Source organism: Hylobates moloch, unplaced genomic scaffold, assembly GCF_009828535.3.
Source record: "Hylobates moloch isolate HMO894 unplaced genomic scaffold, HMol_V3 SCAFFOLD_16, whole genome shotgun sequence".
Lineage (NCBI taxonomy): Eukaryota > Metazoa > Chordata > Mammalia > Primates > Hylobatidae > Hylobates > Hylobates moloch.
The window spans coordinates 62,150,381-62,166,009 of record NW_026652291.1 but is presented as its reverse complement, the minus strand read 5'-3'; positions in this window follow the sequence as shown (position 1 = coordinate 62,166,009).

The following is a 15,629-nucleotide window of genomic DNA, read 5'->3' as shown; positions in this document are numbered from 1 at the left end:
GCAGGAGAGTCGCTTGAACCCAAGAGGCAGAGGTTGCAGTGAGCCGAGATCACGCACTCCAGCCTGGGTGACAGAGTGAGAGACTGTCAAAAAAAAAAAAAGGCCGGGCGCAGTGGCTCACGCCTGTAATCCCAGCACTTTGGGAGGCCGAGGAGGGTGGATCATGAGGTCAGAAGATCGAGACCATCCTGGCTAACACGGTGATACCCCGTCTCTACCAAAAAATGTTAAAAAATTAGCCGTGTGTGGTGGCGGGCGCCTGTAGTCCCAGCTACTCGGAGGCTGAGGCAGGAGAATGGCGTGAACCCGGGAGGCGGAGCTTGCAGTGCGTGCAGATCGCGCCACCGCACTCCAGCCTGGGCGACAGAAAGAGACTCCGTCTCAAAAAAAAAAAAAAAAAAAAAAAAAAGTATTATTTACCTAAATTCATTGTTGAGAGTTTTTTAAATATGGAGGGAACATCAGGTTAGGTTTGTAGACATGTCTTTCATAAACGTTTTACCTAATTACGATAAACATGTTAGAATTAGTTCAGAATCACCATGTAAAAGACTACAGAAGAGAAATCACTTGCTAATATTTATTCTGAATGGCAAAGGAAACATATGGGTGAGAGAATCTAAGCTATTCTCAAAGTAATAAACTCACTCTAGGGAACAAAAATCAATTAAAGCAAATCTGCCATTGATCTTAAATTTGACGAATCACCTCTCAGCTTTGCAACAGGTAGCTGTTGTAGGTTAATATTCAATCAAGGCACTGAAGGAAACGTCTTCAAAATAACTTCCTATGTCATTACCCGCAAGAGAGACTTGTTTATCAGAAAGTCACCTTCAGTTTTTAAAACAAGGACATATGTTCTGTGATTCCAGGGAGTGCTTAAGTTCCAGGCACCAGGAGATTAGAATGAACTTTTCACCTAGTTCAGCTCATTAAATTCAATGGAGGTGCCGTCTGTACAACGGAATAACGACACCCATAAATCTTCAGTCTGCTGTGGATTTACTACGACACATTCACATGTGAGGCTTCTCTACACATTTACCTTAGCGTAAAGAACACCATCAAGGCCACTCGTGTTGTGCCTAAGCACCGTTTAGACAAAGGCATTTCTACAAAATGCCTTTAGAGCACACCTACTTCAATAATGTCACCACGCAAGTGGAATGCATGGACTGTTAAATCAAATCTGTCTTGCAGATTGAACTTTCACAGTTCGGGGTGATGTGAATTAGTTTCTGAAGGGAAAATGTGATTCAAATCTTATAGAATTTGATCAGCCAAATTTAGAGAGCAGAATTTTTTTATGTCACCATTGGCAGACTAAAAGATAGACAATCTGGTTGTCCTCCCGCCAGCATGCTCCGAACCTACCCCCGCCCCCCACCCGCCAGCTGCCCTACATACACACCACGCATATAAGCTCTATCCATCTTCCTGGTACATGTCAAATTCAATTTCTCTCTCCTTTTCTGGGTCCCGTGGTTCTTGTTTTCTCTAACACACATTTGGCATATGTTACTCCCTGTTACTGATTTTGTTAAAACAAGTTTCATGTTTTCATTGATCATATATATGCCATGTGCACAAATTGTACATACCATAACCCTGTGCAGAGTAAGCACACAGGTACTTATTAATAGGCTTATATTCTTCTCAACTTAACATCTAAAAAGCAATATTCTTGAATTCATTTTATTAGTACTTATCTCAGTGATTATTTTAAATGGGCTGATCAGACAGCTGCCTAGGCAGGAGACTTGAAAGTGACCAAAAGTACTGGTCTGGATAAAAATATCTCCCAAGGGTTACTGGTTTTCTTTCTTCCAGTCTGAAATTTCCCATTAATGGGTTAAAATACCAAAATGAGGACATAATTTCTAAAATTCTCAAACAATATCAGGAAACTATATTTTCTTACATAAAAACAAGGAATGCATATAATCATTTATCATTCAGTAGAAGTACAAATATGCTACAAAGAGGAGGATATTTTCATTGGGAAGAGGTCTGTGGAGAGAATCAGCCAGAGCCTAGAAGTACGGGAGTAGAAAGATTTTGCCTCTTAGTTTGTCCAAGACAGTCCCAATATACTCCAGTTGTTCTGGAATAATTACTCATGAAGCTCCCTTTCACTCTCGGAAATGTCTCAGTCTGGGTGATAGATTACAGTTATTTGATGGATGAAGATCTTGTGCTAAGACTTGGGCTCAGTTCTTGGGCACATTAGCTTCTGGAAGGTAGTGGAGAGAAATTATTGTAAGAGCTGGAACTAGAATTTGCTTCTCCTGACTCCCAATCAGTGCTCTTTTTTTCTAGATAGGCGTTTATAACAACACTGTTACTATTCCTGTCTCCTCTAGGCTCCTTTTGTCTTCTCAAAAAGGTTTGAAGAACTTCGATGATTGACATCATCTCTGGTCACTCTTTCACTTGTCTTAAGCCTCAAGAATCATGCTAAAACAAAAAATAGTCGTTCAAGATATGTTTACTAATGGACTGATTACCTTCTTAGATAATAAACGGAATGGCATGCTGCAATTTTATGTTCTGAAGTTCCTGACGTTTCTCAGGCATAAAACTGAGATTTTCACAACCTGAAAAATTGATTTTTACATTTTTTCCTCCAGCTTATTAACTTTATCTTCTCTTCCATCACTACTACCAGCTTCAGATTTCTTTGTAGATTTACTTTTATAATCTACAAATATACTGTCTGCATATATAACAAGTCAATTGAGATGTAGTTGCTGGGTGGCAAGCATGGCATATTCACCAGCCAAAAGGGTGTCACTTGCATACCATCCTAAAAACCCATGACTCCAAGATGTCCCTCAACACATTGATAAAATGTGAGAGACATGAACTTTGGGGCAGTAGCATTGTGTCATGCAAATCTAGGTTGCCACTCATGTGATGTATTCAAAAACAGCAGTTCTGCTCTGGCCTTCCATTAGTCAAAGTGACAAATTTAAATCTGTGAATTTTAAGTGCCCATTAGATGTTAAAAATGCAAGTTATAATAGGCAAAATTGTAAGTGTTTTTTTGGTTCACTGTTGGTTCTGTCTGAATTCAAAGTTGAAAGATTTTCCTTCTCCCCACAATTTCATTTTTTAATTGTCCAAAATCAAGATCCATTCAAGCTTCAATATCAAGTTTATGATAGAGAAAGAAAAGGAAATCATCTGGGATAGATGCCAGGTCTCCTGATCTAATTTTGTCACCTACCAAAGGACAGACAGATTTTGATGGATCTGTTTACACACATCTAGTCATATAACATAATGATCATGTTGTACTAACCTGGCACTTCTGCACTCTTACTGCTGTGAACTGGCATAGAATTCCTTGGTATTTATCACAGCCAGGTTTCTCAGAAAAGGATTAAAATGGAAACACATTTTATTTGAACCAAGTTTAGTTTTTGATTAAAGATAATTTTATGATTCAGAATGTGGCTTTTTATAATTGTTAAAAATGACCAAAAATGTTTAAACATATATTTGGGTTAAATATAAAAATGAATCCAAAAATGCAGCTGGCCTAACTCACCGTAGATCCAATTATTGACATGAGACATATCCCTCAATGGAGGTGAAACAGGTAGTTAATGCATGACAGCTTGGTGATTGTTGATACCTCCTGGTATATGACAAGCCTTTTTTTAAAAAAAATTTGCTACATCAAACTCTCTTCACAGAATTTCATAGAGAAAAAAATATACCCAGCTGTTTAAAAAAAGCAAAATACTTAACTGACAGCATGATTATCAGTGGAAGCCATGGAATATGTAGTTGTCAGGGGTTCTCAAGGGCAGATTTTGCAGCTTTGTGAAATCCTTACTCATGAAGTGCTTGATTCAAAAACAGGGCTTTCATCTTTAGAGTTGGAACTTCATCTCATGAGTGCTTGACATCCCATGGGCAATTACAAAAGTATTTACTGAATGTTGCTAATAGAAAAATAATTACAAAAAAAATGATGAGCTACCACTTAATCCCCTGAAGAAAGAGAGCTGGATTTATTCGCTGTGCCAACTGGCATCTTGAAGTGATTAGATAATTCTGTACCAAAAATGCCCTAAATGAGGAAAAAAGTAGACTTTGGGTCTTCATGGTACAAATAGGCTCTCTAAATCTCAGGGGAGCACCTTCTTCTGACTGAGTAGACATCACTTCTCTATGCACATACTTCTGCTTTTATAGACCATGTCTCCTTAAGTATTTCCTAATTAAGACTTACAGGCAAGAATCTGCCCAAATTAACCAGAGTTGTCTACATGAGTTGCTTTGTTTGTTTGTTTTAAATCGGACATTATTTTAAAATATATTTCCATTTTAATCTTTGAAATAATTTTAGATTTCCAGGTAAGTTACAAAGATAGTACAGAGTATTCCCCTATACCCTTCTCCCAGCTTCCCATGATGTTAGTACTTATAAAACCATGCTGCATTTTTTAAAATTAAGAAAGTAATATTAGCACAATACTAAACTAAACTACAGACTTTATTCATATTTCACCACTTTTCCCACTCACGTTATTTGCTATTCTAGGATCCAATCCAGGATATCCCAAAGCATTTAGTCACCAGGTCTCTCCATTCTTCTCTGATCTATGACAGTTTTCTAGTCTTTTCTTGTTTTGGGGCATCTTGACACTTTTGAAGAGTATTGGACATTTTGTAGAATGCTCCTCAATTTGGATTGTCTGATATTTTCTCATTAGACCCAAGTTACAAATTTTGACGAAAAATACTAAAGAGGTAAAGTACCCTTCTCATAATACCCCTGAGCTGTTTTCTTAACTTATTCTTAATTTTTTAATTTTCTTGGCATATATGAAGGAAACCTCTGAGCTGTTTTTGAGCAAGGACTAAGATGGCAAAAAGTTGTATGTAATCTCTTATATAAAGATGTAAAGTTATATGTATAGCTTATAAGTAAATAACTTGAGAAGTTGCTTAAACATGAAAAATAGTTGTTAGCATCGAGTTCCACGTTCTAAACCTGGATCTGTTTGCTTTAGAGGTTTCAACCAAAGCATCCCACCTAAAACATTTTGAATCACAATTAGTTACCAGGCCTTCAAAGAAATTTGGTATTAATAATTAAGTACTAAAGCCTACACTTGATTAGCTTTATTTATAACTTTGAGTAAATGTAAGAACATCCCCATAATAGAAGTACTCTTTCTGATTTGTATCAATATGCTGCATGGGGTGGGAGAAAAGGGGGTAGAGGTATACCTAATATGCTCACAGAAACAGCACATATGTGGCACATAGTTTGCCACATATACAAATATTAGTATATTATGGGCTTATTTTTTACAAATACATTGACAATCAATGCTTTAGACTAGTAGTCTCAACAATATTTGTCTTATACCCTTTCATAAAGATGTTTTCGTATACATCTTGCATAGCCTGGTTTCTTCCTCAAAAAACAAGAGTCTAAGACAACGGCTTCCATAAAGGGAGTTTATTTGCAGGAATAATCCCACCAAGGAGAACAGGAAAGTAGGGGCTGGAAAAGGGAAAACAGGGAAGGGCAGAGGCCAATTCAAAGGGGACATAATTGGGCTGATTACTATTAAGGGCCAATAAGGGCCAATGACGTCCCTCTGAAGAGCCATGTAGAATGTACTTTAGAATTGTTCATCCAGGACGTGGGAAAGGTAAGTATTTATCCATTGGCTCTCAGCTCCCATTGAGTCAAGTTTCTCACACTTCCATATTTGTGCATGCTTGAGCATGGCTGGACAGAGGTAGAGAAAGAATAATAGGTGATAGAGATATGGAGGAGTTGAAGCATGAGGCTGACAGATCACACCTGTGCATGACTGGATGCCACACAATAGAGTACAAAGGAAGACCAAGAGTATGCGAGCCAGGGTTCAATACCTGCAGCCAATGTATATAAATTTATATATAAATGTATGTGTTACTTGTTAACCCATATTAAATTTTAGTAAAGTTCATTTCATTGTTTTCCTTGGGTAATACAGAAATGGCACTAAAATTTTGGTTTCCATAATCAGTTAAGGATTGTGCTATAATTATTCCTGTTTCTAGTTTCTTTTTCTCACTTCCTGACTCACCCTAGTCTTTGTTCTGCTGTTAACATTTTTCACAGAAGTGTGTCAGGGAGAGAAAGAAGAGAAAGAGATGGCTTCATGGGCCTGAACACCAGCACAAAGGGAAGGGTCCAGCTTTGATGGGCACAAGAGTTTCCAGGGGGTGAAAAACCTCTGTTGATCTCTCCCTTGTCTTTTATGAAAATGAGATTTTTTAAAATCTGCCAAATGTCTTAATGGAGCACTAGGTAAATGTTCTGAGTTTTAGAGTATGAAAATATTTCAGATTGTCCAGTCTTTTGGCAATATCTTCAACTCTACATTTTATTTAAAATGCGTATATTCATCTTAAAATTATTTTTACCATGTTGAGTTGCTCATCTATAAGTGTATGCTGCTTAAGTAGTAGTTTAAATGTAAATTTTAATGAATGCTATGAATCAGTGCCTAATTTGCACATTTTGTTAATTACCTGTGGTTTGGGATGATCCATCCAAGATGTTCCCTATTACCCTGGGTAATTAAGAGTTGACCTATTTTCAAATTTTTGCGGCTCAAATAGAATGAATTCCAGTCAATTTTCTTTCCTAATAGAAAAACCATCATTTATTTAAATAGTCCATCAGCCATAATTGGAATATGAAATCTTGGGATGAAAATTGACTTTCAAAGGTCATAGAGTCCATCCTCCTACCTCTGGGTAGACTGTCAAACCAGCCAGCAAATATATTCCATCTTTTGCAGCTTATTTGTAAAATGTAGCCAAGAATGTGCACCAGCCTGAGGAGCAACCTGTTTCTCCCTCCTAACCATCTGAGTCCTTGCCCTAAAGAAAGGTCAATCAGGCAGTTACCAATATTTGCCGAAATAAACGTGTGTGCAAATACACCCAGACACCGTATCTACACACCCTCACACAGAGGCATGACAATGAAGTTTCACACAGCCTGGGTGCACTCCCCATCAACATTCTCTTCCTTGGGTGTGAATCATGCTCTTTTTATGCCTAAAGAAGGATCAGGCATTTCCTTATGAGACTTTTCCCCACTCAAAAAAAAAAGGAGCTGACTTTTAATTGTGGGCCATATTCCACATTTACAAGATCCAGGGATAGCTTTGCTGTAGACACTTACCTGTGTGAGAATGGGAATTTTTTTTCCAATATATTATGCACTTGTCTCTTACCCTTTTGTTAAGGACCCTAGATACACAATGGACCGATGGTTATTCAGTGGCTTCTCCCAGTTCTTCCTCCAGGCTGTTATGTCCATTTCTGAACCACTGTACCCATTGAGTTTTCTTACAAACCTCTTGCAATCCTTCATCCTGGAACTTCTGTGGCATTATTTACCTCACCCTGTCCATTGCCAGGCAAACCACATAGCAAGTTCACTTTCTAGAATGTAGAGGCCTTCTCTTGCCCATCTTCCATTAGAGCCAACAACACTTACTTGTCATCTTCTGCCTGCTTGGACTTCCCACTCTCAAAGACCAGTGTTGGCCTCAGACAGCCTTTGACTTGATACGAAACTGCATACTGAGTGCTGGTACAGAGAGCCTGCCCTTTGGTTCCCCTGCCTGAATCCTGCTCTTCTCATCCAAAACTTAATCTACCCACAGTCTTCCCCACCTCAGTTAAAAACTCCTACTTGCCAGTTGCTTAAGCCAGAAATCTCAAAGTCATCCCTGATTCCTCTCTTTCTCTCACATCACATATCCAACGTATACTCTCAAAATACTGGGCGTGATGGCTCACACTTTGGGTTTACAAAGTATAATCCCAACACTTTGGGAAGCTGAGGCAGGAGGATCCCTTTAGCCCAGGGGTTCAAGACCACCCTAGGCAATATAAAAATACCCCTTCTTAAAAAAAAAAAAAAAAAAAAAAACCTGACAAATTAGCTGATCAGCTGGGTGTGGTGGTACATGCCTATAGTCCCAGCTACTCAGAAGCCTGAGGCAGGAAGATGGCTTGAGCCCTCATGTTCGAGGCTCCAGTGAGCTATGATTGTGCCTGAGTGACAGAGTAAGACCCTGTCTCAAAAAAAAAAAAAAGTACTAAGTACTTTTTTGGTGAATTAAAAACTTGGATATAAACTCCTCCTACCCCAGGATGCAGGTTCCTTTGCAAGGTAACTTTGCTATTCCTCCCATCATGACATGGAGTCTATTTCCCTCACCACTTATTAAACTGCCCTTGTGACTTGGTTTAAAAACATAGGGCCAGGCGCGGTGGCTCACGCTTGTAATCCCAGCACTTTGGGAGGCCGAGGTAGGCAGATCACGAGGTCAGGAGATCAAGACCACGGTGAAACCCCGTCTCTACTAAAAATACAAAAAAATTAGCCAGGCGTGGTGGCGGGCGCCTGTAGTCCCAGCTACTCGGAGAGGCTGAGGCAGGAGAATGGCGTGAACTCGGGAGGCGGAGCTTGCAGTGAGCCAAAATTGCGCCACTGCACTCCATCCTGGGCGACAGAGCGAGACTCCGTCTACAAAAAAAAAAAAAAAAAAAAAAACAAAAAAAAAAACACGTAGAATGTGGCAGAAGTGATATTATGTGACTTCAAGGTAGGTACTTTGTAGCATCCACACTCCCTCTCTTGGAATACTCCCTAAGGCCACCACATAAGGAGGCTGGCCTAGCACTGGGGGATGAAAGGCTGGAGGCTGGATGAAGGAGAACCAAGGTCCCCTGGACATGTGAGGGAGCCAGTCTTGCAGCAGATGCAGTCACATGAATGAGTCCAGAAGAAACCATCAGAAGAACCACTTGGCCAGCCCCCAGAATGAGGATAAATAATAAATTATGTTAAGCCACTTGGTTTTAGGGCAGTGTTACCCAGCAGTGATGATGTTCACTTCTCACTACCTGCACTGCCACTTGTGCTGCTGCCATTTTGATTGGAGCCACCAGCCAGAATCACTTCAGTAGCTTCTGCCTGGCCTTCCTCCTCCCGTCCTTGGCCCCTACAGCCTCTTCTCAACACCACCCCTAAGTGATTGCTTCAAAATACAAGCCAGATCATGTCACTCTGCTCCAAATCTACGCTACTGAGGATTCCTATATTCATTCTGAGTGAGTGCCCAAGTACTATGATGGCCAGTGTGGTTCAACATGGCTTAGCCCCCATCATCTCTCTGACCTAACCTCTTGTTCTGCTCTCTCTCATTCACTCTACTTCACCACACTGGCCCCCATGTTGCTGTACATGCCAGATATGTGCCCACCTTTTGGCCTTTGCATTGGCTATTTTCTCTGCCTGCAGTGCTCCTCTTCAAATCTCTGCTCAAATACCACCTTCTCCATTAAGCCTACTCTGACAACCTTATTTAAAATTACACTTTTCATCCTGCCCAGGACTCCTAGTCATCCATATCCTTTCTACACCTCTTATCACTATTATGCTACAAATTAACTTACTATGTTTATTGCCTATCTTCCTCCATGAAAGCAGAGATTTGTCTATTTTGTTCAATTATGCATTTCAAACATCTAGAAGCATATAAAAATATTGAATATTTGTTAATATTTATTGAATGAATATTAATTATTTACAGAAAAGTTCATTGGAATCTTTGGTAATTAATTTCAAAGTTTAACAAATCTTAGTGGTTTTCAAGAATTCTGTGAATATTTTACTTGAATTTTTTTTAATGTGCTTTAGCCATTTTGATAAATGGTATGGAAAATACATTCTTAGATATGGTATTGACCAAATTTTGTGTTACTCAAAATGGCCTCATTATTGTCATGGATTGAAGCATAGCAGCTGTTTCTTCGCATTTTCCCCTCCTCACTTTCTGTCCTAAAGCCCCTTTGCTCATTTGAGTTTTCTCAAATGAGTCTCCCACAGACCTATCCTGATGCTCCGTGCTGCACTGTGAGCTCAGGTGCCCACAGGAAATGGCTAAAGTTGTTTACCACGGAAACATGGGAAGAAGCCAAGAAGAAAGAAAATGAAGGATCCAGGAACAGCCACTGGAAATCAGAAAAAGGCAACTGGAATTCCCAGAATGATGGCAAAGGGAGTCCCAAAAGCACCCAGATGGAATGCAAACAATTTACATGTCTCCAGAGAAGGAAAAAAAGGAATGGATCTGATTAACTGGCAGATTTGACAATGTGGAAAATCAAGGGGCATTTTACAAAACTGTTTACAAAGCTGTTGGAGGGTGTAGGAGGACCCAGTCTCAGGCTGAAAGAAAGTAGGCTAAAGAAAAAAAATGAAACAATGATTAACAATTATTAACAACTAAAATAGATATAATAAAAATCACTCCTTATCTACAAAAATCCTTATAGCAAACACCATACTTAATGTTAAAGTATTGAAATCATTCTCCCTGAAATCCAGAAGAAGACAGACATGTTTGCTTTTACCTCATCTATCCGATTTTGAACTGGATCCTAGCTAGTACAGTAATGCAAAGGAAAGAAACCGTATAAAGATTGTGAGGGAAAAACCATTACTACCATTATTTGCACACAACATAGTTTTGTACTCAGAAAATCCAGCGGAGTCTACAAGTGAAACATTAGAACTAATAAGTGATTTTTGCAAGTCTCTAGATACAAAATCGATACACAAAAGTCAACTGTATTTCTACATGCTAGCAACAAACAACTGGATTTTTTTTATTTCTACCCTTTATAATAGCTTCAAAAATATCACTCAAATACAGGAATAAATCTAATGCAACTTATACAAGACTTCTATCTGGAAAGCATTTGTAAGAGAAATTACAGCTACTCATATAAATGGTAAAATGCACCATGTCTGCATACTAGAAAACTCAATACTATAAAGCTTCAGATCTCCTCAAATTGCTCCATAGATTAAATGTAATTTCAATTAAAATCCCAAAAGGTTTATTTGTCTTGTTGGTTGGTTGGTTTTTGGCTTTGGTTGTTGTTGTTGTTATTGTTGTTGCTATTGTTTTCAGTTGTTGATATTAACAAGCTGATGCTGTTGTATGGACATAAAAACTCCTAAGAATACCCAAAACAAACTTAAAAGAAAAATAAAGTTAGAGGATTTTCAGATTGCAAGGGTCAATAAATAACAGTTATTAAGATGGAATGGATGAAAGGATAGACAAATAGAAAAATGACACAAAATAGAGTGCAGAAACAGACTCACAAATATACAGTTGGTTAATATACAATGAAAGTGGTGGCACTTTCCACCACAGGGCAGGGGGAAAGGAAGTACTTTTCAGTAAACAGTACTGACTCAAAATTAAATTAATTTTTTTTAACTTTTAGTTTAAGGGTACATGTGTGGGTTTGTTACATAGGTAAACTTGTGTCATGAGAGTTTGTTGTACAGATTACTTCGTCACTCAGGTATTAAGCCTAGTAGTACCCACTAGTTATTTTCCCTGATCCTCTCCCTTGTCCCACCCTCCCTCCTCCAATAGGCCCCAATGTGTGTTATTCCCCTCTGTGTCCACGGGGTCTGATCAGTTAGCTCCCACTTAAAAGTGAGAACATGTGGTATTTGGTTTTCTGTTCCTGCATTAGTCTGCTAAGAGTAAAGGCCTCCAGTTCCATTCCTGTACCTGCAAAAGACATGATCTCATTCTTTTTTGTGGCTGCATAGAATCATATTAAAAAAATTTTAAGAAAGAATCTCACAGGATAAACAGGACAAATTGATAATAAAACATAGACAAAGAAACAGTGTTTTTGTGTTCAGGATCTCGTCTGCAGATGAGGTGTGGTTTTTGATCCTAAGAAAGGAACTCATTGCATCTGCTTTGTATCTAGGCCCATCTTTGACTTTTGCAGGAAAAGGGCTGGCAGATATATGAAACATTCTTAGGCAAGGAGGGCTCTGAAGATATTTTGATAGACCTCTTTTGCTGGATTTTGGTAGGTCTTTTGAAAAATTCCAGCAGTTCTAAAACTATCTCTACTCTCTTTCTAAATTATTCCTAGTTCCTGGTGATAACCAGACTACTACTTGTTATTTTTTGAATGACACTTCAAGAGTAAATACATTCCAAATCTGAAATGTTAAATTCCATGTATAACAGGAGTCTTTTTATTTTATGGTATCTTTCTGAAAGCAACACTATCATTCACTAATTTTAGTTAAAATATTTTAAACTAGTTTTTTCTATCATTTAAGCCATTTCTTGTGGTAGTAATAAAAATTTATTTACTCCAAATTTAAGACTCAAGAAAGAATGTTTTTTGTACTCTTTGCCGTATTCCAAGGGAGGTTCCAATCAGATTCCACACCATTTTGAGAATCTATCAAAGGAAATCTAGACTTCAACAAGTATATAGTTTAAATGATTCTGATAAAATAAACTTTGAAACCCTCTTGAACTTCTGCATAGTTTGAATTCTGGTACCCACTACAGTGCCATGATCCCTGCAGACATTCAATAAATGTTAATTGAATTGAATTGAAATTTAATTTGAAGCCTTTGAGGGAACTAAATCTTCTACTTTTTTGTAGCTTTTTGCTTTACACCAAGGAGTCTTTTCCCTGAGTGTATTGTAAATTAATTATAGAATGTAATGTTTAAATGAAGGCAAAGCAACTCAATACACAGCTTGAAAAAGCTGAAAATAAAAACTCTCCCTGTGATAATCAAACTGCTTTGGTACCTTTGCAATAATTCTCTTCAGCAGGAAATCAAATGGATAATAGTCTGTGTGCTTAGCATATTCTTGCCATCACAATAATAGTTCTTTTAAAACAGGTTCCAAAGGGAAATGCTATTGAGTATTACATCGATTCACATTGACAGTTTGTGAGAGAACATTCATGAAGCTGTGTGCCATGAAGTGCATTTATGAAAGCCAATGCTACTCAAATTCTCTCTGATTAAATCTGAAATAGGAATGACAGATCTTCAGCCCTTTCCACAATGGTAAAGAGCCAATTTCCTTTACCTTTGTTTTTACTTGGTTTTATTTTTGATGAGCAGTTAATTCTTCGGACTAATCATTTTCCCCATGAAACAGAAGATGAGCTGAACTGAAAAGAGAAGTTCTGACTTCCCCGAAGACTGTTGATTAGGACATTTCCTCCCTAAGTCTTCCTATTTCTCATTCTGGATCCTCATGGCTCTTGTTTCTCCTTGTCAAGGTATCAGGAAAACAGAGGTGGGAAGGAAAGTGCTCTTGCATGCAAGGAGAGAGTTTTAAGTGACCCTCTGAGGATGTGTATATGGCAAAAATTGGACTAGGTGGAATCTCCTACGTGAGCTTTTTGGTCTCAAGCCAATATAAAAGGTTAAATATAGAAGAAAGCTATTCTCTTCACTCTGAGGTATACATTGCCTAGGAGAAGGAAAATAATTAGATGTTCTCACTTTAATTGTGGTGACAAAATGAGAGTAATCTGTCACTTGCAAAAAGAATAGAAAAAGAAACCTTAGATATTCCTATCACTTTTACAGGAGTTTTTATAACGTAATTCAGAGACTGCCTGCTTCATTTGGGAAAAATGTCAAAATACGTATGTAACTCAGACGTGTTCAAAACCGTAGATGTCCTCTCCTCTTGTCTCAAGCCCACTTAAAGCAGACCGCAGGAGCAAATCCAACTCCACAAAACATTGATGAGTGTATTAGATTTACTGAAAATTGGGTGAGGAGGCTGAGGAATGGTTAATGGCACATTATGTGTAAAAATAATTTTCAAATTTCTAATAAATATATCTGCGGCCTTGTTCTGTGGTGGCTAGCCTCCAGGATGGACCCCACTGATCCATGTTTCTTGATTTTTATGACCTTGAGTAATCTCCTCCTATACTGAATCAGCACTGGCTCTGAGTGATCAAGAGTATACAGTGGAAGCATGGCTTCCAACTTGCCCTCTTGGATTGCTTGCTTTGGGAAAAGCCAGTTATTGTGTTATGTGGACACTCAAGCAGCTCCATGCAGTGGCCCACATGGAGAACTGAAGTCTCAAGTCAACAGCCAGTACTAACTTACCAGCTATGCTAGTGAGTTCTCCAGCACCCTCATCAAATTTTCAGGTGTGTGAAGCCCCAACCAGCATATGACTGCAACTGCATGAGAGACTGCCCAAACAAATATAAGAATTCCTGACTCACAGAATCTGTGAATATAGTAAATTTTCATTTTATGTCACTAAGTTTGGGGGTAATTTGTATGCAACATTCAATTGACAGAACACCTCCCATCTCCAACACTCCTCTCTAGCTGCCACCTACCTCTTCACCCTTTCTCTATATGGCTTAGAGGCACATTTCCTACCTCCTGAATCATCAGAGGTAATGCCACTCCTCTTTCCCCACCTCCCCAACCCCCTTGGCCTTTTTATGCAGAACAATTTAGCTTTCTCATGTTCTCTTATTCCTTTCAGTAGACATAGCTATGCTTTCTCTTAATAGCGCCCTTTCTTTTAAATAATATAAAATAATTCCCCAGTAATTACTTGTCTTTTACCTACAGAAGTCTTGATCTTACTTTTTAAAATTGAGACTGACATCTGATGTCATTAGCACTTTTAGGTCTCAAATTTACTTAGATGGAATAGTTCTGTCTTTAAAACCTCATTAAACCAAATTTAAAAGTAAATAAACAAGTGAGTCCATCTCATTGAAATTAAAATGTTAATAAACATGAAGTTTTTTTAGCATATACATATTTTATGTGTGTCCTCATTATCCAGCATTATACTCAACTGAGTATGTGATTATACTGAGAAATGTGATTTCAATTACCTTCATTCATCTTAGCATTTTGTGACTTATTGTGCAATATTTGCCAAGCCTTAGAAAAAAATAATTTGTCCAAAAGATAAATCTCTATCTCTATAGTTGAACTTACATATTGGAAATTTTGATGGGTAATGTGGGCTTTCTGAAAATGAATAAATCTTTATTTTTTTTTCCAAAATACGTAATGTTTTCTTTCTGTTCTATTGCTCTAAATTCAAGTGTCTCTTTCTTTAAAAGTACTTATAGAGATGAAAGAAAGAACTTCTATTTAAATTTTGCATAAACAATTCATTTTCATTCTAGCCTTAAATTGTAAAAACACTGGTTTCTAAATTTAATTCCATTTCCAAAAATGCCTACCACTTGCAGCTTCTCTAATTCTTCCCATCACCTCACAAAGCATCCTCAGCCTCTGGTGGTGTATGGCAGCCTTCAAATTCTCACAGCAAGTATCACCATCCTGCCGAATTTTATGATCCCTGTCATTTCACTTCTTTACCATTGTTTGATGCTGTTGTTTTTTTCACTCTACTTTAGAGCACAAAAAAATTGACTGTCTTTGTTGATAATACATATTCAAAGGTAAAAATCGTAAGTTTGTCATTTTTTATAAATCTTTCTATTACTGTTTAAAAAAATGTATTCTTCATTTTGTAGGAAATAGCAGTCTTCTGTTAATTAACAGATAACATTTAATTAAAATCTAATGATCCCATATACTTACATTATGCCTACATAAATAAGCTCAAAGATAAGTTTTAGAATTGTTCTAATTCATTCTCGGTACTCTAATTTATTTCTGTAATTTCACCTCAATTCTACATCTGTGTGGTAGGCAAAAGCG